This window comes from Lissotriton helveticus, chromosome 7 (assembly GCF_964261635.1).
Source record: "Lissotriton helveticus chromosome 7, aLisHel1.1, whole genome shotgun sequence".
NCBI lineage: Eukaryota > Metazoa > Chordata > Amphibia > Caudata > Salamandridae > Lissotriton > Lissotriton helveticus.
In genome coordinates, this window is record NC_136068.1 from 634,917,843 (window position 1) to 634,944,879 (window position 27,037).

At 46.4% G+C, this 27,037-nt stretch overlaps 1 pseudogene; it reads left to right on the forward strand.

Annotated features, from left to right (window-relative positions):
• Positions 1-24,262: 24,262 nt before the first annotated feature.
• Positions 24,263-26,787, forward strand: LOC144768874 (putative ATP-dependent RNA helicase DDX5 pseudogene; annotated as a pseudogene).
• The last annotated feature ends 250 nt before the right edge of the window (positions 26,788-27,037 follow it).

Here is a 27,037-nt window from a genome sequence, read left to right on the forward strand (position 1 = left end):
TATAGCTCTTGTTACCCAAGGGGCGTGGCCAGCAGCCGAGCATGGCGGTTGCTTGCTAGGAGAGCTCCGTACTCAAGCCTCCAAAATCCTGTTCTATATCTGCCAAAAATCATAAGCGGATGCCTATAGATGCGGTGTGTGACCGTGGGGTCGAGCCTGGACACTTGGTGCTGAATAAATGCAGAGGAGGGGGCGCGGTGCGCTAATATCACTGAAGCCGCATGGTGCGTGAAGTGGAGGTGCGGCTGCCTAGATCGGAGATCTAACACCACGGATCCTAGGGACTGCTATCCTGGGGCAGGAGCGGCAGCAACAGACGGCGTGGGCAGCGTGGCACATCTCTGAAATTGCCGACCGCGAACTTGCCGGAACTGCGCCTACAGAAACGCAAACGGGTGAGGAGGAGCCTGAGGTGGGGCACCGGGGCACACATCTACGCGAGCCCGGGGATGAGGCGAGGCCTACTTTCCTCTGGTGGCGGACCCCGATAGAGCGTGCTCCACCGGAACGCGGAGACCCACGCATCGGAGCCTGAAGTGGGACGAGGGCAGTGAGGGAGGACGACTGGGGCCCTACTCCCTGTATGTGCTGTACAGGACCTGAGCAGACGTCGAAGCTGTGACCCGACGAGCGTGTCCCGTGACGGTGGTGGCCATTTGCGATCAGGCTGAACACTGATCTAAGACTGGAGCTGCAAAGTGGCAATTATTCCTAAATGCCCTCCCAGAAGTGATCGAATGGACTGGCAGAAGGCCGCTACACACTATTTATAGCCTGGGGAGAGATGGGCGAACGGTAGAGGGCTTTGCTGTACCTATGGAGGAAGCTCTACTTTGATCATATACCTGTACCAACGCTGGTCTGATATTCAGTGAATACCTGTGGGGGCATACCTCGTGCTGCTCTACCATATTGCTGGGCCCGGACGAACCTGGAAGGAGCAGACCACTAATACGAATGTAGACGCCTGGTGGTTTCCCTAAAGGCGCCATTGTTCTCATCCTCTCCTCCGCAGCTGGGACACGACGGGGGTGGGGCCACTGAAGTAGCATACCTGCCCCACTACAGATCGTTGTGGTGCCAGGTGGGAGTTTAAGAAGTCGGCGGGCCCTATATGAGCACTGACACTGCACACAGGGGGCAGGAATAGCCTAGCAGATTTGACATCTCCACCCCTCCAGCGACGGAGAAGGACTTTACGCATGTGGGTCGAGACGAGATTTTATGTGGGACCTTCTCTGTCTCGTATCTCTACTCTAGTGCATAATTACACCGAGAGCAATTGGCAAGGTGGGACGTGACAAGCCGAAGCAGCAAGAACAGCGTGATGTGGACCCGACACAAGAAGGCCTTGGTGGTACAGACGAGGCGATAAGCTCAGGATATGTCCCCCCGACTAAGGAGTCTAACACGGAAGATAAGCTGGATCTTATACTATGGGAGGTACGCGACACACGGAAAGCACTCGAGCTCCAAATAGGGTCCCTATCCACGGGATTAAACTTGCTCAGGGCGGACCATGTCAAGACGGCGGAGACGGTGAAAGCGCATGGAACGACACTGGTGGAGCTGTTACCCAAACAGAAGCAAACGGAGACAGATGTGAAGCAGTTGCAAACATAGGTGGCCACTTTACTGGAGCGAGTGGAGGATGCGGAAGGGAAAGCACGAAGGAATAACATCCGGGTGGTTGGCCTGCCGGAGAGAAGTGAAGAACCTGACGCAACGAGGTATATGGAGCAGTGGTTTAGAGACCATGTCACGACAGAGGGGCTCTCCTCACAATACTGCATATAGCGGGCGCATAGAATACCTACTGGGCGACCTAAACCAGGTGCTCCTCCGAGACCCCTCCTAGTGAAGTTATTGAACTATCGTGATCGAGACGTTCTACTGCAAAAAGCCAGGGTGGCGGCGCCCATTAACTTCGAGAATGCGAGTTTTTTTTTATTCCCGGATTACACGATGCTTGTGCAGAAGCAAAGATCCTCTTTTATGGCGGTGAAGCGGCGACTTAGAGACCTGAAGTTACAGTATGCACTATTGTTCCCGGCGCGGTTCAAATTAGTACACAAACAGAAATCGTATTTTTTTGAGAGCCCTGGAGACGTTGAGGACTGGCTGGAGGTGATGGAACTTACTAACGCGGAAGAGACTGCAGCGATCACAGAGGAGAGACAGAAATCCTTCGAAACCACCTCGACTGGGCGTAGAAGCCGTAGACTGCGGAGGACCAACGGGCGTGCACGAGTTACAACAGATACAACAGACCAAACAACAGGCGGTATTGGCCACGGCGACCTTCACGAATGCGCCAAGGACTATCACTAAATCCTCTACGGAAGAGGAAGACTCACACGGATCGGACTCCGAGGGTAGTGTGGCCTTATTTCCTTCGGCAACTCCACAGCTGACTGATCACGGACCTGTTTGGGTGATGGACTCACACAAGTATTGTAACTTTTAGGTTGTATTTTCACACCGCAGCTGCGTTAGGCCCCCTCCAGACAGTATAGCTATTTTATATTAGGCACCAATTATTAGTGCTCTTGTACCGTAGAAGCTCAAACCTGGCAGATATCTGATACACAGTACCATGTGCAAAGCGCAGGCACAACCCCCCATATGGCGAAGGCGCTATGTATACCCCCTTTTTGTTTCCTTTTTGTTAATTCAATCTTTGTATTCATTGGTGATCCTTGAATGTATGTTGGATCAGTTATTGAGGGTTTTGGTCCGATACAGTTTTGATATTGGACCGAGTATTAGGGAAGTTGGGATAGGGTATGGTCTTGAATTGTCTGCCATTGTTGCTATGATGGTCTGCCGATATGTCATGCTATATTTTCGCACACTATGTTTAATGTAAAGATGTATACACCAGGGAAGTACAAAATTATAACTTGAAATGTAAGAAGTATGGGCACGGTACATAAACGGCACAGGATACACGCCCAATTGCAGCGCCGCAAGGCGTAAATAGTCTACCTGCAAGAGTCACACATGATAGAAAGTGAGGCCGTGAAACTCCGGAAGAAATGGAGGGGGCAAGTATTCTCCACCCTCTACTCTAATTATGCTAGGTGTACCACAATTTTGATAAGACATGGGGTGCCTTTTGTCGCACAGGAGCAGAGTATTGACAAATTGGGTAGATATGTGCTTGTTAAAGGGACGTTGGACGGGCAATTGGTAATCTTGGAAAAATTTTATGGCCCTAATTACGAGCAAGACCAATATTGGAATACGTTGAGTGGGGCGTTAGCGGGCTGGGAGGCATATCCATGGCTATTGGGAGGTGATTGTAATGTAGTGCTAGATGCATCATTGGATAGGTCGCACCCACCATTACAGGGCACTAGTGTACATAAACAAGCCAAGACACTACTAAGATGGACTGAGGGGTGGGGTTTACATGACGTATGGCGAATGCGACATCCACTACATAGGGAATACTCATATTATTCTGTGGTACATGACCTCCACACGAGAATAGATAGGCTGCTCTGTTCCAGCAGGATAGCAATGCAGGTGACTGACTCCACTTATCTCCCCAAGACCTTCTCAGATCATAACCCTCTGGAATCCATCATCACATGGGGTAGGGTACCCACACCGGTCCCAACATGGCGCCTCTGACCGCAACGCCTGGAGGACCAAGTATTCCAAAATACCCTTTCTGCCACTATCGAACACTATTTTATAGACAACAGTAATAGGGCCACGAATAAACTGATAGAATGGGACACATGTAAGGTGGTGGTACGTGGGAAAGCTATTGGTACGACGGTGGGAGCAAGGGAAGAACTGCATAAATCACTAGTGGAGGTGGAGGAGACATTGGGCAAGCTAGAAAAGAGGCAATTACAGATGCGGAGCAAAAGGCCATCTACAAGAGGCGCAAATCCGTCATGCGGAATTGTTGGAATCCCTGAGGGTCACAGACTATACGGCATTCACACAACGTACTCACAGCGAGGCCGACAAGGCGGGAGCATTATTGGCTCGCATCATACGTGACGACCCCCCATCGGTGGTCATACCTCGAATTATTAAAGACAATGAGGACATAGCTACCACTCAAGGGGAGATTAATACGGCGTTCCGCGACTATTACGCCACATTATATGGGGTACCTGATTACCCCACTGAGAACCAAACAGTGGATTTTCTATCCACCCTAACCTGTCCGACAATTCCAGAACCAGTGCGTAAGGGACTTATAGGACACGTTACACCACAGGAGATCAGTGTAGCAATGAAGGGGCTGCCGCGCAACAAAACACCTGGCCTTGATGGGCTCCCCATTGAGTTCTATGACACATATGCAGAGGCTCTGGTGCCCCACTAGTAGACCTATATAAAGAGGTTTTGGAGAAGGGCTCTCTGCCTACTACGACGGCTCAAGCCCTGGTCATTACACTGCCGAAGCCGGGCAGAGAACACACGGATATGGCAAACTACCGGCCATTGTCGTTGTTGTCCACGGAATACAAAATATTGAGTAAAGTACTAGCAAACAGACTGCTCCCACATTTGTCAAAGTTGATACACATAGACCAAACAGGTTTTTTGCCTGCTCGCAGCACTTCCCTTAACATAATGAAATTACATTATTTACTAACAGAGGCCCCGAAGCGTTATTCACATGCCGGCTGTCTTTTGCTGGACGTTAGACAGGCTTTCGACTCCATACACTGGGAATATATGTTCCAGGCACTGCAAAAATTTGGAATACCGATAGAATACATAACGTGGATACGAATATTATACAGCGCCCCCACGGCACGCACTAGAACGGGAGGACATATATCAGAGGAATATACCATACATAAAGGGACGAGACAGGGCTGCCCGTTGTCCCCCCATCCTTTTTATATTAGCATTAGAGCCGTTGGCACTAAAGTTACGACAGGATTTCCTAGATTGGGGGATACGAATAGGTCGCTCTGTAGGTAGCGCGGAACGTCCGTGCCACAAAGGAGTTGCACAGCCGTATGCACAAATGTAAATGATATTCACACGTATTCCATATTTTCACCAGATTCATCCAATTTTTATTCCAAGTTTTATTCCAAAGTTTACTCGTTTTTTTCATTTTTTTCACCATCACGTCAAAGACATAAAGTTTTCATGTTTTATGCGTCTTAATACTCTGTGAGTGCCCATCCGGGCTTAATCGCAGGCTTTAACTTAAAACTTCAATAACTCATTGACAACTGACAATTCGCCCAAGTGTCCCTCCCAATTCATCAGTGATATACCTGAATAATACATAATATTCAGGTATATCACTGATGAATTGGGAGGGACACTTGGGCGAATTGTCAGTTGTAGCAGTGTCGTGCAAATGGAGTGTTTATTAAAATATGCTTTTAATATTATAGATACCCCCGAAGAAGGTCGTGCAGACCGAAATGCATTCGTAGAATGGAATGTTCTGGAACTATGAAGTTTTAAGTTAAAGCCTGCGATTAAGCCCGGATTGGCACTCACAGAGTATTAAGACGCATAAAACATGAAAACTTTATGTCTTTGACGTGATGGTGAAAAAAATGAAAAAAACGAGTAAACTTTGGAATAAAACTTGGAATAAAAATTGGATGAATCTGGTGAAAATATGGAATACGTGTGAATATCATTTACATTTGTGCATACGGCTGTGCAACTCCTTTGTGGCACGGACGTTCCGCGCTACCTACAGAGCTGTTTACCTCAGATGCTTGTTTGGGACGGAGGAACACAGAGTGCTGCACGCCATAATGGAAAAAAACATTAAAAGAAAAATGAAGTTTGAAAAGGCAAAAGAAGGTGTGCTTCAGGTCTAATTACAGTGCGGATACGAATAGGTAACACAACTCAACTTATTTTCGGAGTATGCTGATGATATCCTCATGTACATATCTGATCTCAACAAACCAATGGTCACGTTGTTTGAGACGTTTCACAGTTTCGAACATATATTAGGACTGGCTATAAACACCACAAAAACACATGCATTTTTCTTTGTGGAACAGGAGGGCACTGCAGAGGTAGATATCGGAGGCACTGGTATCCAGGTCACACAGTCGACATTTAGATATCTAGGCATACAAATATATAGAAAACACGAGGACATGTTGGAGGGCAATCTGAATAAAGCGATCAGAGCATTGAGGGCTAGTGTCGCTTTCTGGAGTGTGTTGCCGCTCTCTATAACGGGCAGAGCAGCTATTGCTAAAATGGTTGTGTTGCCACGATTGCTATATTATTTTATGAATTTTCCGTTGATCGTGCCACAACATACCTTTAGTTTACTCAACACTCTGGTTACAGATCTCATCTGAGGTAAGGGCAGGCGACGTATTAGCCTAGAAAAAACTACAAGTCGGGACTAGGGCGGGTGGCCTCGGAGTACCAGATTTTCGTGCTTATTATTATGCCTGTCAGCTACAATGGTTGTCGTATTGGACGGCGGCCGTAACCTGCAAGAAATCGACTATACCGACGCAGACTTGGATAGTGGGTCACTACATGCTTTGTTACTGCCGGGTAGCAGGAACCCAACAGACCTTCCCCCATTACTGCAGACGGCACTACGGTGCTGGAGAGCGGCGTTGCAATATACATACACAACACAAAGGTACGCAGGGAATATACCATTATTAGGAATCACGCTAGCAAGTGGTAGGCTTACGAAATGCAAATTGACGCCCTGGCTAGATGCGGGTATAAGTACGGTGGCGGATTTGTTCGGGGAAGAGACACTAATGGACCATGACACGTTTATAAATCAGACTGGCGCCCCGGCACATTTGTACTTAATGCATACAGCACTAATTAGATTTATTAAGACGCATTGGACCCTACAGAGAACAGCCCCCCCCAAGAACACATTGGTTAAGATGGTATATTACATGGGCTGTGGGCGTCATCTGATTAAATGGCTGTACGCTGGTATTAGTACACATACGAGGGTCTCCCTGCAAACGCTGAAGACCCTGTGGGAATTAGATATGGTAAAAGAAATGTTGGAGAAGGAATGGTCGATAGTGTTGGAACGCCCCAGAAAGATCCCACGCAATGCCAAATTCAAATTTATCCAAACGATGGTGCTACATCGTGCATATTTAACCCTGAACAGACTTGACAAGAGGTTTCCCCAAACACAGCACTTATGTCCGAGATGTCTTTTAGAAGGAGCGGGCTTTATACACATGATATGGGAATGCCAGAAGCTACGGAGATATTGGATACAGTAAGACACATGACAGAGTCGGCTACGCAGCTTGCTATTACTGATACACTGGGGGAGTGCATTTTGGGGCTCCATACTCATGCCACTACCCATAAAGTGCAATACCGATTTGTAAACCTTGCATTTATGCTGGCTATTAGAAATATATCTATGAGGTGGAAATCTCGTAAATCCCCGGAAGTGCGTGCCTGGCACACAGAATTATTACGCTGGGGTGGCGGAGAAGGTGCGACATTACGCAGAGAAGAAATCAGAGGCCTGCGTAAAACCCCGATCTCCCTCGAATGGGAAGTTATGCTAGAGGGGATGCGATCACATGATTTGGATTCTGTGACCTAGGAAATGGATGTTTGGTACGGTAATGACTCATGGAATATGTGTGCAGTAGAGCAAGGTTGGGACTTAGTGCAATGCTGAGTGTGCGGACCAGACACTTTTAATGATGAAGCTGCCCACTGTTTTTTCGGTGCAGTGTGTAATGGGTGGACAGAGACCGTGACCTTAGGGGAGGGGGGAAGTTGGGGTGTTGTTTTGGGTTTTATTGTGTGTATTGCCTTATACTATACTGATGATAATACATAGTATGACTGAATGTATAATAAGTAATGTAAAGCTGGAAGTTCATGTACATACCTGTGCAAACTGAGGATTTTGTGATGTAACGCCTTGTTATACATGGTTATGTAACAAAGATCCTAGAACAACTGTACTGTATGGTTTGATACTATAAAACTCAATAAAATATGTTTTAAAAAAAATTGCTCTGGTTACCCTTAAGGGGTGTTGAAGCGCTTTTGTGGCGAGTAGCACGCTACTCTGGAACCCATAAAGGATTAGTGTTGAAAATTAGTGTAGTAAAAAATGAAGTAATTTGAGTGGTGCATATGTTATTCAGTTATTTGGATAGAGAAGGGTAGCGGCAGGATAGAAGAGGAAAAGAGGTTTGTATATTTATATAGTGCTTGCTACCCCTGTTGGGGTTTGAAGTGCTTTTTTTGATGAGTAGCACGCTACCCTGTAACCCATAAGGATTAGTGTTGAATTAGTATTGTGAAATATGAAAGTAATTTGAGTGGTGGATATATTAGTCAGTTATTTGGATTGAGAAGGGTTGGGGAGGGGTAGAAAATAGAAAAGGTTTGCCTTTATATAGTGCTTGTAACCCTGATGGGGTGTTGAAGCGCTTTATTGGTGAGTAGCACGCTACTCCTGAAACCATAAAGGATTAGTGTTGACAATTAGTATAGTGAAATAGGAAAGTAGTTTGAGTGGTGGATGTGTTATTCAGTTGGACAGACAAAGGTGGAGGGATAGGAGGGGTCATACTTAAAATACAGTCACACTCATACACAAATAGTTTAGCATGCACCTAAGATTATCTGTAACCACTGGGCAAAGGGTAAGTAAGCATGCTTCAATAAACCTTTTATTTGGTGGGCATTGTTACCCTTTCTGTAATATCACCCTCTTTTAAAGCAGCATTCCTCCAGAGACTTGGGCCATCCTCAACTCTGAATTAACCTCCAAAAATGATTCTTTCCGCTTTCACTGTATTTGAAAGTCGATTAGTTGAGGGCACAAAACAGAACTTGGTGAAAATGTTCAGACCAAATATACACAGCGCAAGGGGGTCGTAGTAGAAAGAACATGACTCAGCATGTGTGACAAAGTACTTCTTTTGATATTGGTAGCCCCCACTTTGTGCCTCGAACATGATATGGTTTTGATTGAAAGCGCACAGGGTCCCTGTTAACCAAGCCCCCTGTGCCCGAGCTCCTTCCCTAAAACAGTGCCACGATTGGCAACTTCAGACCCCCCTGAAAGTTCCAAGTAAATGGGCATTGGGACTGAAGAGGGCACCCTAGGAACCCCTCACCAAGGCCATGCAAACTGCCACTGCAGCTTTCATGCCTTGGTGCAGTCAAAAATAAAAAAGTCGACATGGAATACTACCTGTTTGCCATGTCTAAGCAGCACTACCTAAGGTATGGGTAAGTCTCCACTCTAGCAGGCCTTACAAGCCCTAAGGCAGGGTGCACTATAAATCAGGTATAGGCATATCTGTGTGAGCAGATATGCCCTTACAATATTTAAGTCTTTTCTTAATATTGTAAGTGCCAGGGAAGCCATAGAGAGTACATGAGCTGGAAACTTGACACCGAGTTCCCCAGCACCCTGATGACTTCACTGAACCCAGGAGTGTTTGGTACCAAACAACTCCTCTTAATAAACCCACACTGATGCCAATGTTGGAATTATTAAAACGTACTCAAAGGGCACCTCAGAGGTGCCCCCTAAAAACCTGCCAACCCCAGTGTGGTCTCTGACTGGCTTTAGGCAGCCTGCCACCACCATACATGTGTCCGGGCCCCTGGGTCGAGAGCCCCTGCTCTCTGAGGCCAGAAACAAATCCCATCCTAGCTGGAGATGTCACACCTCCTCCCCCAGGAGGAGCATAGTGCCCGAGAGGGAAGCTTCAAAGGCCTCGCCGCCTTTGTAATGCGACCCCAGCTTCTGCTGCTAGCAGCAGATGTCAGCCCCCAGTTCAAACCCCCACTTTTGGCAGGAGAACTGGCGGGAAAACATAGTGAGAAAAGGAGGTGTGCCCTCCTTCGCCAACTCCACCACTCAGGTTCTGGAGGGGAAGTGAAACACATTTTTCAGTGCCCACCATCTTGAAGACGGGCTAGGGATATGTTCCCTACCAATAGGAGGCTGGCATAATAGAGGGTGCAGACACCCCAGGTAAGGATTGATTCTCACAGGGTTTTGGGGTAGCCGGTGAGTGGCGCTCAGGCAGATAACCTTGCAGGATACTAACAAAATGGGGAACAAAAGCTTATGGTGCTACCAGGTCAGAGGAAGACCCAAAACCTCTGAAAGAGGGAAGAGCTAGAAGCCACGTCTTCAACAAGGCCGACGCTGTCATCGCACCCCACCTGCGGGACATCATCAACACCTCCTTCGACACCGCCACCTTCCCGGAGAGCTGGAAGCACGCAGAACTCAGCGCTCTACTCAAGAAACCTACAGCGGACCCCACCGAACTCAAGAATTACCGTCCCATCTCGCTCCTCCCGTTCCCGGCCAAAGTCATCGAAAAGACCGTCAACAAACAGCTGGCCGCCTTCCTCGAGACGAATGGATCCCTTGACCCCCCACAGTCTGGCTTCCGAGCCAACCACAGCACCGAGACCGCCCTCATCGCTGCCACCGATGACATCCGAAACCTGATGGACAACGGAGAAACAGCGGCCCTCATCCTCCTAGACCTCTCCACGGCATTCGACACTGTCTGCCACCGCACCCTAGTGCAGCGCCTCGGCAACATCGGAATCCAGGAGAAGGCACTGGAATGGATCACCTCCTTCCTCAACGGAAGAACACAGAGAGTCCGCCTACCACCGTACAAGTCAGAGGCCACCGAAGTCATCTGCGGCGTCCCCCAAGGATCCTCGCTGAGTCCCACCCTCTTCAACGTCTACATGAGCCCCCTCGCGGCCATCGCACGCCAACACAACCTCAACATAATCTCCTACGCCGACGACACCCAGCTGATCCTCTCCCTGACCAACGACCCCGCTGCCGCCAGAGCCAACCTGCACGAAGGGATGAGAGCTGTAGCCGAGTGGATGACGACCAGCCGCCTGAAACTGAACTCAGACAAGACGGAGGTCCTCATCCTGGGCTCCTCGCCCTCCGCCTGGGACGACTCCTGGTGGCCCCCCGCCCTGGGCACCGCACCCAAACCGACGGACCACGCACGCAACCTGGGCTTCATCCTGGACTCCTCCCTCTCCATGACCAGACAAGTCAACGCCATCTCCTCGTCATGCTTCAACATCCTACGCATGCTACGGAAGATCTTCTGGTGGATCCCCACCGAGACCAGGAAGACCGTCACCCAGGCCCTCGTCACCAGCCGACTGGACTACGGCAACGCCCTCTACGCCGGAACCACCGCCAAGCTCCAGAAGAGACTCCAGCGGATCCAGAACGCCTCAGCAAGACTCATCCTCGACATCCCACGTAACAGCCACATCTCCGGACATCTGAGAGACCTGCACTGGCTCCCCGTCAACAAAAGAATCACCTTCCGTCTCCTCACCCACGCACACAAAGCCCTACACGACCAAGGCCCGAGCTACCTCAACAACCGAATCAACTTCTACGCTCCCAAGCACCACCTCAGATCAACCAGCCGCGCCCTCGCCGCCGTCCCCCGCATCCGAAGAGCGACAACAGGAGGAAGGTCCTTCTCCTACCTAGCCGCCAAAACCTGGAACTCCCTCCCGACCGACCTGCGCCTGACCCAAGACCACCTCTCCTTCAGGAAGAAGCTCAAGACCTGGCTGTTCGAGCAGTAACGGCACCCCCCTCCTAGCGCCTTGAGACCCTATGGGTGAGTAGCGCGCTCTATAAATGTCTTGATTGATTGATTAATTGAAGCCCATCACCAGACAAACATAAACATATCCTGGGCACACATGTAAATTCAACAGTTGATACAATGTTGGAAATATGATGCAGTCGACACCGGTGGTTTTCTTAAGGGTTGTTTATATGAAGATGTTCATGCGAAAAAACAACGCCAGCCGACACGTGTATCGCCAACAGGTCAATGGCTGTGACTCTTCAGGGCTGGGAACAATATAATATGAGAAAACAAACATTTTGAAAGTAACTAGTCGTTATACACAACTTCAAATGGTGAAACATGAAGTGACTTAAGTGGGGTGGCTATTGTAAACACCTTTCTTAGCGTGGAAACCCTATTGGAGACCTGTATATGAAAAAGGGGGCGGAGAAAAGAAATTGGACAAACCAGACCCAAACGTAACATGGCCTACTTAATTGGGAAACGGGTGGGGTCAGGATGGTTAAAAGGGGGAACATAACAGAAATAGCACAATTCGCTTGGAAAGTGTACCAGTGTAGTTCTTCTCAAGGAATGTGGTAGTTTGACAAAGACCCAAAGCGTGATTCACTTGGAGAGCATACACCTGGTAGTGCCTCTCAAGGAATAAGAGGAACCATTGAGTCAAAACATATATAAAATATACACAATATGCGGCAAATGATCATAAAAGGGTCTCATATTAACAAATTATTCCCGTAATAAAGTGCATTTGTGAGAGCACGAGTGCAAAAAACAGTGAAACATTTAAAACAGATGATGAGGTGTTTTAGAAGGTCAGGGACCAGCAACTGATATATTGCATATTGATAATTAGCTGTAGATCGGCTGTCAGATTGTCTGATGTGGCCTAGTATTGTCAATAAAAGAATCAACACGATGTGCCATGCATCACTAGTACTGGTTAAATATAGACGCCTACTGATATTAATACAATTCTACATTGTACAATCACTATAAAATGAAGAAAAGACCCCCAGAGAGTCGAGTGAAGTATAGTTGCTGAGGACGTGTTGGCAGAAACGTGCTTGGGTAATAATGTGAGAAAAGTGAACCTACAGTAGGAAAGCATTTACCTTCAAATGCGTTGGAGAAGTATCTGGGGTTGTAAAGGCGAAAGAGAAGGAGGGGGGAAAAGGAAAAAGGGGAGGAATTTGTCGTCAGTGAGTGCGGACAGTATGAGAAATGTGGTAGCGCCTGCAGATAAACATAAATTGCCGCTTGTTAATGGAAACTCACGGTATACTCGTGTTGAGACAGCCGTGGTGTGGCCGTCAGGCAATGGTAGGATCAAACGGGCGGGTACGTCCGTGTGAGTGCGGATCCTGTGAAATAGAAAAGGGATTGGGGTAAGTGATGTGTAAAAGCTGTGAAGGAATCTATAAAAAATCACCTCCGCATCTCATATGTTAAAGAAGAACAGTACCTGATGGTGCAGGGTCCGGCCGTTGCTCGTCTCGCCGAAGGAGTGATTCCGAGACCAAGCAGCGGCCGAAAGTTGGTTTAAGACTAAAGTGTAGGGAAAAGACTGGACCACTAACAGTCCTGGAAAGGTGTGCATCGGAAGTGTGGTAGCGGAAAAAGTGAAGGTACAATGAGGGGTGCGAAATACGGAGGGTTAAAGAGAGGAAAGTAGTAAAAGGAAAAGAAAAGTTTGCTAGTATTACAAACTACCTGCCACTCAAATATAAAACAATATGGAGGACCAATATTAGAAAGTGGCATCTCTATGCCGTACATAACAATCGGTTATATTACAACTTAATGTAGCGACGAACAGTGTCTCACGTCAGCGGCTAATTGTCACATAGTAGCTTTGAAGTAGTGATGCATTTGAGGACATAATAAAATTACTGGAACAAAATGGCAGAACATAGTATATTACCGAAGCCAATCGATTGAATGAGTCAAATGCATAAGGCTTTAACAATGGGTGTCAAATTCGTACATAAATGTGGCACAGTAATTTACACCAAATAAAATCAATCAAAACTTATAGTTGACAAATATTGAAGAGTGGTGGACCGGGGAAAAGCAGATGAGTGCATGGAAAAGGGGGAGTACATTAGATAAAATATGGGTACCCGGGAAAATGTATGAGCAATAGTTAGGGTGAGAGGGATCCCGACGGGATGCACCCAGAGCAGAACTGATGTTGTGGTGTGTCTAGCTGCCTAGGAAGTAATGTAATTCATGGTCGGTGTTCTGGCCGTGTTCCACGGTATGAAGGCGCATGAACCATGTCTCTTCCAGTAGTCTGAGTCTGAGTTCGCGGTTGCCCCCCTTATGTTGTGTTGGGCGACATCAATGCCAAAGAAGGAGAAACTTTTGTGAGAACCTTGCGAGGGACATGAGGCTATGTGTAGAGCCATAGGATATCTGGCATCCTGTTGGTAGATGGCTCTGGCATGTTCGCTAATGCGTTCTTTTACGGTCCTGATGGACCCGGTATGTACATTGTAGACCGTACACCACAAACTTGGTGTTACAATTAATGTTCACATTAATCTCATGCTGCTTGTCATTGTAACCCTCAAATCTTTTGACTCCATTTCTTGCCCATTTGCATACCCCACAGTTTCCACATTTGTGGAAACACTTGGTGTGTGGAGTGAGCCACGTTGTGGTGCTGATGGTGTGGGGCACAGTGGGACCTAGTTATGTTATTAGAAAGAGCCTCACGAAGCACTGGCACATCCTACGAGCAGATAAATCGCTCAGTGAAAACATCACCACCAGACCACTCATTACATACAGACGTGGGAGGACTCTCAGAAACAGATTAAGTCTTCTGCTCCTCCTGAATTCTCCTATCGGAACTAGGAATAGCTCTCTGGCATTAGCTCTGTCATTAGCATGGCACAGTGGTGTGGTATAGCATAGTATGATGAGGGGCACAAGCATGTTGCTGGAGTGGGTGGAGACAACAGGGCTCCAGCTGGGTAGGGCCTGTTGCAGTTAGATGTCTGTGATGGGTCCTCACAATGTGTGTCTTTGGTGCCTACATTAGAACCATGGGCCTCATTTAGATCCTGGTGGACGGCCTGTTTCTAAGCTAGGGCGATGGAAAAAGAGGTACTATTTGCTACATTTAGAAATGAACCCCAGGCATGCAGTCATTTTTTAAAGCAATACCATGGTTCCTGTCACTGCTTTTTACAGTTTGGTGCAAGGTTCCACCAACATGACGGACCCTTGCACAAAGGTGACTTGTTAGATGGAAATCGAAGGAAGCCCCTTTCAAAAAGCAAGACCAGCTGTATGAATGTGAACATCATATGCCGAACATTATTATTATAGTTATAAATGTTCAATAGGTTTGTGCTAATTGAGTGTCATTGAGTGTTTGTGTGCATGTGTATTGTAACGCAATTGTAATGCTGTGTATGACTTGGCATATTCTGAGCAGTGGTCCATGTCATATGATGTGTCATTTTGGAGATGCATGTAAAATTGTATGTCAGAGATTTTGTTATTCCTAGGTTTCACAACATGTGAGCATATTTGAAATCCACTATATTTTATTGTTTGTAATTTCCTCTGTGTATTTATTCCTTTTATATATGGTAGATTAGGTTTATGTCATATTTAGGGTGATGGTTTTTCTTCCATTTCCAGGTGAATTAGATTTTTTTTTTAACTTACTTTATTATGTTTGCCTTTCTGCTGTTTGTGTTATATCGTGTCTGCATTGGTTTTCAGAGGGATTCTCTTGCAGTCAGTGCCTGTGAGTGGCTTACTCCAGGGCTTGGCTGGAGTAGATTTGAGCCTGTCTGGGCAATTGTACTGCTTAAATAGATGTGTGTGTAACTTATGAGCACTGGGTCTGCCTTACACTTTTGTAATAGTGGTTGTACATGTTCATGGCCCGCCTTTTTCCCCCTTACTTTTTGTACTTTACCCTTCTTCTCTCCCACATTTTATAGTAGGTATTGTTCATTTTTCTGACACTCCCCCTCCCTGGCTACTCCCACACGTACTACAAAGTAGTAGGTCTACGTGTGCCTGAGGAATATACCTCAATATCCTGCATTCTTTTACACCGCAGGGAATCACAACGCGGTCATTACAACAACCGCGTTGTGATTCCGCATACCTTTACTCCGCAAGTCGGAACAACGACTTGCGGAGGGGGGGTGCTGGAAGTTGGAATAGTATCATTTACTATTCCAACTCCAGTCAGTGCGGACACTAGGGAAGGTGTTGGATTTTAAACACAATTGCTTTATTAACCTTCTTGCTTCTTAAATTTGCTTGAAAATGCACCATTTACCCACTCTTTTTCAAAAATTTCTCAGGGGGAGTACCTCCAGAACCCCCTTTAAGATATTCGGGCTCGCTCGCTTCACTCGCTCGCCACGGTGCACTCCGACAGAAAGTTTACACCTCACCACTTTCAAATGTCACCAGCCACCACTGCCTGCGATTCATTTTGTGTTTTACCTGACCCGTTTCGTATTACGCGTTATTCAGGTCTTTCCACCCACGCATATTTCTCCCTCTTATCAAAGTTGAAATGTTGCCATGTATGCCAGAGTCGATAGCTTCTTTGCCACACCTTGTCGAGCCACAACCCCTTTTTTCAGTGCCCCTCAGACTGTTCTGCAGATTTTTTTTAACAAACTCTGAGTCTGAGCACCTATCCCCAGCAGCTTAACTCACATGCTCCTGGGCTTGTTCAGCTTCTGGGGTCCTCCAGCCACTCACGATCCCCCTGTGGCACTTCTGCCTTATCGCAGGTTGCTCTGGGTTTTTTGGGAGCCATATCAACAATGCAGGCTCCGATCGAACCTTTCTTCCTCATCCAGCGACTGCAGCCAAAGCAGACAACTCAAATCGGTCCGCTCTGGACCACTTTGCTAGCGAGGCTCTTTATCCTAAGCCCAACCGCAAGCAGTATAACGCCTGCTGCCCTGACTGGAGCTCCGATGATGACGAGCCATAGAAGGCTCGTCCCCATTCCTTCCGGCAGCTTTCTCGTGGGCCTCACATCCATACACTCTCTGCCTCGATCCTGCTGGTGCTTGCACGGAGCAAGGGAGAGAACCGGCACGTTGCAGCCTCACATAATCGCCATCTTGCCCCAAGTGCAGTCTAATCTTGACGGGATCCAGTCACGGGCATTAGGGGGTGCAATCTCATGTTTGAATGGGTGCTGTGAAGTCTCAAGCTTGAAGGGATGCAGTCTTATGTTTGAAGGAATGCTGTCTCAAGTTTGGACGGATGCAGTCTCATGTTTGCAGGGGTTGCAATCCCTCAGTTGCATGGCTTCAGTCTTATGAATAGAGAAAGGCAATCTCTTGCTTGGGGGATGCAGTCTTCTGTTCAGAGAGGTTACAGTCTCAAGTCTCAAGTCTGAAGGGATGCAGTCTCACGCTTGAAGACATGTGGCCTCATGTTTGGAGGGATGCAGTCTCATGTTTGCAGGGATTGCAATCACTTAGGTGCATGGCTTCAGTCTCATGATTAGAGAAAGGCAATCTCTTGCTTGGGGGATGCAGTCTCATGTTTGAGTGGATGCAGTCTCATGTTTGCAGGGGTTGCAATCCCTAAGTTGCATGGCTTCAGTCTCATGATTAGAGAAAGGCAACCTCTTGCTTGGGGGGATGCAGTCTTCTGTTCGGAGGGGTTACAGTCTAAAACCTGAAGGGATGCAGTCTCATGCTTGAAGACATGCAGCCTCATGTTTGAAGGGATGCAGTCTCATTTTGTAGGGATTGCAATCACTTAGTCGCATGGCTTCAGTCTCATGATTAGAGGAAGGCAATCTCTTGCTTGAAGGGATGCAGTCTCATGTTTGGAGGGATGCAGTCTCTTGCTTGGGGGGATGCAGTCTTCTGTCCAGAGGGGTGCCGTCCCAAGCCCGAAGGGATGCTGTCTCATGTTTGAAGACAAGTCGTTTCCTGGTCGAATGTATGCTGTGTCATGTTAGATGGAATGGAGGCACTCTATTGCTAGGATGGGTGCAGTCCATTGTTGGAAGAGAAGCAGTCTCTTGTTTGCAGAGAAGCAGTCTGTTGACTCGGGGCGAACAAGCCATAGGAGGGTGACTAACCGTCCTTAAATTTCACAGGCCGTCCGTAATTTGGACCTCACGTCCGTTGTCCGTGGTGATCCCTTTTACGGACGCCTTTTGTCCGTAATTTTGGGCATTGCAGGGAACAGCATAATTTTGGGCATTGCAGGGAACCACGCCCCCCCCCCCCGCGAGAAGCCTCAACTCCCTGATGGAGCCGCCTCACACTCCTCCTTGGAGCACAAGAGCAGCTCCACCCGCCCATTGTCATTCTGTATGGGGCTGATGATTGCCACATACAGAATGACAATGGGCCAGTCTGGGCTGCAAAGCATGTGATGGGCCTCCTGCCTCAGTCTAGGGCAGGGCACTCTGTCAGATGGAAGACGGTGAAACAAGGTAAAAAGAAGGGGCTAGAGTTGTTTTACAGTCTCATCATTTTAGAACTGATACATTTTCAATATCATATTCAACGGAGCCATGGTTGCTGCTTTCTTATTTTATGCAACTAGCAACCATTGACAAAGCCAATAGTTATTTCTTGTTGTAGGTGTAACGTTACTTGTTGTGTTATATATCTGGATACAATGACAGAAGAGGCAAAATGCCAGTCCAGCGGCACACTATACTAAGCACAGATTTTTAGCTTAGGTGTTTTAAGCCACACCCTTAATTACACCCAACAACCCCTTTGGGGAGACCCCCAGATTTTTCATCCCACTTAAAAGACCTGGTAACAAACACCAAGTCACAGTCACCTCCTGGCCTGGCACTGTGCATCATGCATGACTCATGACTTCCACTTTTTCAGATTGCCTATGTGCAGGGGCATAGTGAACCCTACCCGCACTCCACCCCTTGTATTAGGAACTACAGCATGGGTGAAATTCTTGATGGACCTCTTCTGTCTGCAACTCTGCTAAGGCTCAGCTCATAATTAATATGAAAAGGTGGGCAAGTGAGTAAGTGAAGGGATGGGTGGATATATGGCTGAATGGATTAGTAAAAGAATGAATGAAAAGGTGAATGGATGGATAATGTGAGAAAGGATAAATGGATGGATGAGTGAGTGGAAGGATGCATGAGAGAAAAGGTAATTAGATGGGTGCATGGGTGGAAGGGTAGATGGGTGTGTAAAAGGATGTTGGATAAGTGTAAGGATGGATGGATGAGTGAAAGGGTGGATTATGGGCAAGTGAATGGGTGGATGGATGAGTGAAATGATGGATAGAGTGATTAATTGATTAGTGAAAGGGTGAATAGATGGATGGATGAGTAAAAGGCTGGATGTTAGGATGGAATCAGTGAGTGAAAGGGAGGGTAGATGGACAAAAGGATGGATAGATGAGTGAAAGAGTGTAAGGGTGGATGGATGAGAGAAAGGATGGATGAGTGATAGGGTCAATGGATGGATTCATGAGTGGATGAGTAGATGGATACGTGGGTGGATGAATGGAAGGAAGGATGGCTAAGTGAAAGGGTCCATGGAGAGAGAAAGGGAGGATGGATGGTTGACTGAAAGGGTGAATGGGTGGAAGGATGAGTGACTGGGTGGATCGATGAGTAAGTGAAAGGATGGCTGGATGAGTGAAAGTGTAAATGGATGGATGGGTAGAAGAGTGGATGGATAAATGTACGGTTGGATAGGGTGAAAGCGTGGATGGATAGATGAGTGAAAGGGTGGATGGAAGGATACATGATGGATAGGTTTGCTAATGGTTGAATATGTTTGGGTATGGATGGGGTTACTTCGATAGTATTCTGCGACCTCCTCTGATGTGTCTGTAAAACGTACCTTTTGTCCTCAAGTTTTGTCCTGAATTTTGACCTCCTGTCCTGAATTTTTGTCTTGAAATTTGACCCTTTGTCCTGAATTTTTACACTCACCATCCTGAATTTGCACGCATGCCAGTTGGTCACCCTAACAGGCCCGCACTAAGTTGCGGATGTCAACCAGGGGCCTGCCATGTGCAGGCTACAGGGATGGCAATGGGCCACATGGACATTGCATTCTGATCCATAGTCAGGGTCGGCCCCTCCCCCCTTGAAGGCAGCAAAGATTGCGGATTGTGTTTTTTCTTTAGTTCATCAATGGATTAAAAATATGGTGACGCAAAATAATGTTTAAAATGGGCGATAACAATAAGAAAATGTAATTGGTTTCATATTGAGTTTCTTAGTGGAGGAAACCGAGATTCAGTCTAGACAGACCCTCCAGGATTTCGCGATTTCGCGGTTTGCCGCGAAATCGGCACTTTTGTAAAAATGTAGCGATTTTTACAAAAGTGCCCGCGAAATCGGCACTTTTGTAAAAATGCCGCAATTTTTACAAAAGTGCCCGCGAAATCACTTCTGTGAATGCAGTTCGGTTTTCTGCTACAGGACACTGCCACCACAGTTTTACGAGATGTACTCAAGGCATGGGCAGGAGCCCACTGCCTACAATGAGAACATGTGTGGTGCAGAAATAACACGCAAATATTAAGGCAGTAATTTTTGATGTAATCATGCCCACCTGCAAGCGCCTGGAGGGATGGGCTGAGCAGAGGTCAGAATGCAGAAATGAGATGCGCTAATGACGTCCACTTTTGACCTGCTTGGCTCCCACCTGCTTATGAACTAACTTGCCGTTGGCAATCTCCAGCCCAAAGCCATTGTACTGCGTAGCGAAGCTAAAAAAATAAACACCGCATAGAAAACTTATAAGGCACACATTTATGTTCCAATCAGTGGAACTATTGGTAAAAGGAACGGTCTTAGCCGCAGACAGCGCAAATATGGCAGTGACCTTTAGTTTGAAGAATGTTCAAGGGATCACCGCTAGTCAGGCGCAGGGCCTCGTTCTGAGTGGGCAACTTTTGCGATGAGGTAATTTCTACCCATTACCTCACTTTGCACTTTTCACCAAGGCTGAATTCCACCAAGTTTCACATTTTCTGCCCAGAATAAGGTACAATGTGAGGAATAAAAGTGATCACGCATCTGAATTTGTCTGGTTTTCCCTATTTCCTGCGAGTTTTCCCTCTGCAAATGTCACCGGATGTTACCTGGTGAAAAATGCAAAAAAAAAAAAAATGCACACTTGTTTCTTACCTGTAAAAAACGGATTGAGTGCACTCTTAGCGCCCAATCTCTGTATTTATGTCCGCTCTGAATGAGGGCCGAAGAGTGAAACAACTGGCATGCTTCTAGACATTTATTTTTGCAGGTGTTTTTTTTAGAACAGAACAGCCTCAAAAGTCGTTAACGTGCATTACAGAGCAGTTGATACAATTGTGACTGTTCCACATTTTGGCAGCAACTCACGTTGCATCACACACTCTATTTTGTTATGTCACCAGAGACGACAAACAGGAAAACACCAACCAGTTCTTGGGGTTTTGAAACTTCCTATTATCTAGGCGCACTTAAGTCACTTACGTGGGAGGTACCAATGATTTGCATTGAACTAGCAGTCCCTCTTCTGTCGGGGACGGTTTTCAAAGAGCTGAAAGAAAATGCAAAGGCCCAGAAACTCAGGGCACGAATCAAGCATCAGGGATCTGGGGTCATTACAAGTTAGAAGGTTGGGCCTTGTCTTGTAGAGAGAACCAACCACTCCTGCCGGCTTGGTACATTGCCTTGCTTCTTTCCTCCTACTGTAGAAGACTAACCCTTAGCACATTAATGCAGGCAGACATTGACACTGATGGAGACTATTTCCCTGGGGGGACTTTGTTAGTCTGGATGATTTTCAGGGCTGAGCAGGACTATCTCTTATGGTTACTTTACTCTACTATCAACTACATCCCGCGGCGAGAGTTTTTCACCCAGATTTCCCCAGTCCACCTCCTGAATTGGAAACACTTACACATAACATGCAGGGAAAATGCCGCGACTTTTAATGCAACTGGAGACCAGGGGATCTGTCCCTGGCGGAAGCCTGACCCTGCCCCAGCCCTTCTGGGGGCTTCCTTCACTCTCCTGGCTCCCGGATGGGCCCTTGTCTGCAGACATGCACTGCCCGGGGCCCCGAGGGTCCCCAGGAAGGCTCAGTGTCCGCAGACAGCAGCAGCTTCAGATAGTTCAAGGGCATCAGTGACCCGGCGGTGATAGAGCGCGCAGGTCACCCGACTATTATTTTCACCATATGCACACTTGGGCCCATAAATTCAATTCACCATATTTATAAATCAGGTAGCCTAAACACTACTACCAGTAACCCAGTTCCTTCCTATTTATTATCAATGTACCCGACTTACCAATCCTTGTCACGGGTACCTATGATCACAATGGATCAGGGAGCTAGCTGTAAAAGGAGGGCAGACACCAAAATACAGATAACATTTATATATTTGCACTCTTTGTAATAACCACAGAGTCAGGAAATTTTGAAAACCTTTATCTAGTTCTCATTATCGTCAGAAAGAATAAAATTCACAGTGAGTAAGCTATCAATAATCAGAATCATAAAGATAGTATAACCATAAAGTAAGTAAATAAGGCCAACCATTTAGAACAATAAAGAAGGTAAGAACAGGGAACAGGCTAATAAGATTCTCAGAAATTTTAGACTTGGTGTGGCGTGTCTAAAGGACGGGAAAGACAAGGAACATGCTAGGATATCACAGTTTGAATACCCCTCAGGATGGGTAAAGCTAAAGAACTTCAATTTGTACTAAAGAAGATTTGGAGATACCATGTAGCTATAGGGAAGGTAAAAGTGGAGCACGCTAATAATTCACTATAACCACTTTAAACCGACTAAAGGATTGGTAAAGAAAAGGAACATCTATATTTTATGAACTGTATGTAGGAATATACTTATAGGATGGGGAAAAATGGAACATGCTAGAATAACGACTATAATGTGGGACTTTATCATTGGTCAGTACAGGGAGGGTACGAAAAAGGAACAATGTGCAAGTACGATTTTATTAAAAGCAAAGAAATAGAGAATGCGAAATGGGTTCCCTCAGATTTATATTTACCTAGAACGGTGTGGAGACCAACCCTGGCCACGGGTCAGTTAAGGACAGAAGAAACCCCAAGGAAATGCGGTTGCCAGTAGGCCAGCAGGTGCAGAATGGAAACACAGGACAGGAAAACCAGATTAGGATCAGGACAGGACCACCAAGGTAAGACCAGCACCCGCAGTTCAGTTGCAACGCCTGCGCTACACCCTCTCTGCAGCTATCAGTCAAAACCCCGACTGGGTTCTCGATTTTCCCAGCAAAGTGCTCCGCCAGCACTTAAGGTTCTCAAAACCCCGAATGGATCTGTGAGACAGTCGGACAGAGTGCTCCGCAGCACCTCTGTTTCTGGATCAGCTATTGAGTGCGTTGAGTCAGTGACAGGTCAGCTATTCAGACAAGTCGGACAAATTCTCTAGCTAAACCTAGGCTAGGTATACTGTTTTCGGGTCAGTGTACCACCCGCCAAATGTTGCAAGTGTAAGAATCCCCAATTTCGATTAGTCAAAAGAAAGGACAGGTCATCACACCAACTAGGATTTGATTTTCTCAAGCCTTCAATTTACATCTTTGGGACCCCCCATCGAATTTGGGGTTCCCATGACATGTGGTTTTCACCTAACAATGGTTAATACAACATTCATATACAATTGTTTCAAATGTAGTACAGTTCAGCTTCGTCTTGCTGGGTTATAGGTCGGTACCCAGGAGCATCTTGGCTGTGGCTGCCAGCTGGCTGGGTTCCACTGCTACGAGGTTTTCTTCCCTCTGCCATGGTGACTTGCGCAGTAGGGACTTCCAAAATGGAGTAGTAAGCACCTCCCAGGCCCAAAAGATTAGATACATGAAAAGTAAAGGAAAACAATTTAGAACACAGAAATAAAGGCGTACACTGTATACCAGGAATCCCTATATAACTCCCATTACTTTATAATAACTATAGCATTAGGATTAGTGCAGACAAACAGTATAGCGAAAGCTGCAGTGCAAGCTTCGGCATGTGAGGACATAAAGCAACCATCTTATTGCTAATGCACAAGTGCAAAGGATTCCCACCAGAACTGCGAGTACGTCAGGTCACATGGGTATGACCGACGCATGCGCAGAAGAAATTCCCGCGTAGCAGCAGCCATTTTAGTGGCAAGCGTTTTAGGATGAGCAAACACATAAGCAAGCGTCACTGGGACACCCCGTGTAATGTAAAAGGTGCAATATTAGTAACACTAACAGGTTGATTATACTTTATTAACATTATTTGAGGTTCTTGATACAAGCAAGTCGCTTTACATGCGAATCCTTGCTCCATCAATCCCCTCTTTGATGATATTTTATATCATCACAAATTAATAGAACCAGATGCCAACTTTTCACATTTTTCCCAGTTCAATCTCTTCAAACATTCTGTTCAGCTTTTCTTTAGTCTCTTTATTAGGGTGAGAATTTTTCACTCTTTTTTAAATCTGATTATTCAGTTCTTCTAATTCAAGTTCATCCACATTTCTCTTCACTCCTCTCTTGTTCACAGTGTACTTCTTTTGGTGTTTGCGACATTTGCAGCAGATTATTATGATAAATACTGCTATACCTATTCCCGCAATTGGCATCAGTATTTTACTCAAAAGACTTTTACCTGCTCTCGCTATAAAGCCGGCGCCTTGGTCGGTTCTCTCTCCCCGATTCCTTTTCCCCCCCTCGTAACCCTTCAGGTCATCAAAAGCTTTAAGATCAGTACGTAATACCGACCGTACGAGGAAAGGCCTGATTTTATCACCACCATCTTATCTTAATTTTTTTTTAACTTGAGAATATAAAAGAAAAAGAAGCGAGATGCCTGGATACACCAACGACAGAGACCGCGGCAGAGATAGAGGCTTTGGTGGTGGTCCTCGCTTTGGGGGAAGCAGAGGTGGAGGAGGACAAATGGGAGGCAAGAAGTTTGGAACCCCGGGAGAAAAACTTGTGAAGAGGAAATGGAACCTGGATGAGTTACCAAAATTTGAGAATAACTTTTACCAACAACATCCTGATGTGGCCAGGCGAACTTTGGAAGAAGTCGAACAGTACAGAAGAAGCAAAGAAATTACCGTTAGAGGTCGTAACTGTCCTGCACCAGTTTTCAATATTTATGAGGCAAATTTTCCAGGTAACCTGATGGGAGAAATCCAAAGACAGAATTTTACTGAACCGACAGCTATTCAGGCGCAAGGTTTTCCAGTTGCATTAAGTGGGCTCGATATGGTTGGAGTCGCTCAAACCGGATCGGGGAAAACACTTTCTTATTTGTTACCTGGCATTATACACATAAATCATCAGCCATTCCTCCAGCGCGGCGATGGGCCTATCGTTTTGGTGCTGGTACCAACACGTGAACTTGCACAGCAGGTGCAGCAAGTTGCCGCTGACTATGGGAGAGCTTGTCGTTTGAAGTCAACCTGTATTTATGGTGGTGCTCCAAAAGGTCCTCAGATTCGGGACTTGGAAAGGGGTGTTGAAATCTGCATTGCAACCCCAGGAAGATTAATAGACTTTCTAGAAGTGGGCAAAACGAATCTCAAAAGATGCACTTATCTCGTGCTTGACGAGGCCGACAGAATGCTTGACATGGGATTTGAGCCTCAGATCCGGAAAATCGTGGACCAGATTAGACCTGATCGACAGACCTTAATGTGGAGTGCGACTTGGCCAAGAGAAGTTAGACAACTTGCAGAGGACTTCTTGAAAGATTACATTCACATCCACATCGGTGCTCTGGAATTGAGTGCAAACCATAATATTCTGCAGATCGTGGATGTGTGTGCAGATAACGAAAAGGATGAGAAGCTTCTGAGGTTGATGGAGGAAATTATGAGCGAGAAGGAGAACAAGACCATCATTTTTACAGAAACCAAGCGACGGTGTGATGAGCTTACCAGAAAAATGAGGAGAGATGGATGGCCGGCAATGGGTATTCATGGTGACAAGAGCCAGCAGGAGCGAGACTGGGTTTTAAACGAATTCAAACACGGCAAAGCCCCAATTCTGATTGCTACAGATGTTGCATCGAGAGGTTTAGATGTGGAAGATGAGAAATTTGTCATCAATTATGACTACCCTAATTCATCAGAGGACTATATCCACCGAATTGGGAGAACTGCCCGCAGTAGCAAAACTGGTACAGCTTACACCTTTTTTACACCCAACAACACAAAGCAAGCCCATGACCTAATTGCTGTTCTACGAGAGGCTAATCAGCAAATCAACCCCAAGTTGCTGCAACTGGTTGAAGGAGGTCGTTTCCGAGGTGGAAGAGGCATGAGGGATGATCGACGTGAAAGACATTCAACGCAGAAGGGGTGGTGGCTTCAGTAGTAGTATTAGGGATAGGGAAAACTTCAATCGTGGATTTAGCAGCAGTGGACCAAAAAGAGACTTCAACTCAAAACCTCAGAATGGTTTTGGTGCTCCAAACTACGCAAATTGCAATAGCTTTGGGAATGGCTTTGGAGCCAATAGTGTGCAAGGTGGTTTCCGGCCTGCTAATCAAACAGGCACATATCAGAATGGATTTGGCAACCAGCAATTCGGAAATATGCTTAATGGCATGAACCACCAACAGCAGCCTGGCATGAATCCGCAACTGGGAATGAACCAGCAGCCCGGAATGAACCAGCTGGGAATGAACCAACAATCTGGCATGAACCAGCAGCCTACCATGAACCAACAAGCTGGCATGAACCAGCAGCCTACAATAAACCAGCAAGCTGGCATGAACCAGCAGCCAGGAATGAACCAGCAATACAGTTATGCTACCCCAGCTGCACCTGCTCAGGCACCAACAGCCACACCTGCTCCATCTCTGATAGGTTATCCAATGCCAGCAGGATACACACAGTAACAAATGTCACGTTTTCAATTGCTCTTTATATTGTGTGTTCAGAAGACAGGATAGTTATTTAAGAAGCCTTCAAGGAAATGCAGAAACTACTGCAGTGCAGCAGTAATTAAGGTGCACTTCATTATTTAAGTTGACTTTATCTACATTACATTCCTGGAACAATTTTAGTTTTTTTTTGTACTAGAAAATGCAGACTGTGTTTTCACAAAGTAAATGTACAGTGATTTGAAGTACTGTAATGAGGCAGCGCATGGCCTTAAATAAAACTTTAACTTGAAAAAAAAAAAAAAAGACTTTTACCTAAGTTAGAAATCCAATGACCTACGGCGGAGAGACCATCAGTAAGTCTCTTCCAGGCACTGTCAACCTCAAGTGGTTTGAGTTCCTTTTCCAAATTTGTAATGTTCCTTACATACCCTTTGATTTCCACACTTTTGTCAGGTATGTAAGTGCAACAATGTTGCGCTTTCAGCATTCTGCAGACTTCGCCCTCTTTTGCCAATAACGTGTCAAGAGCAAGTCTATTCTGTAAAACCATTGA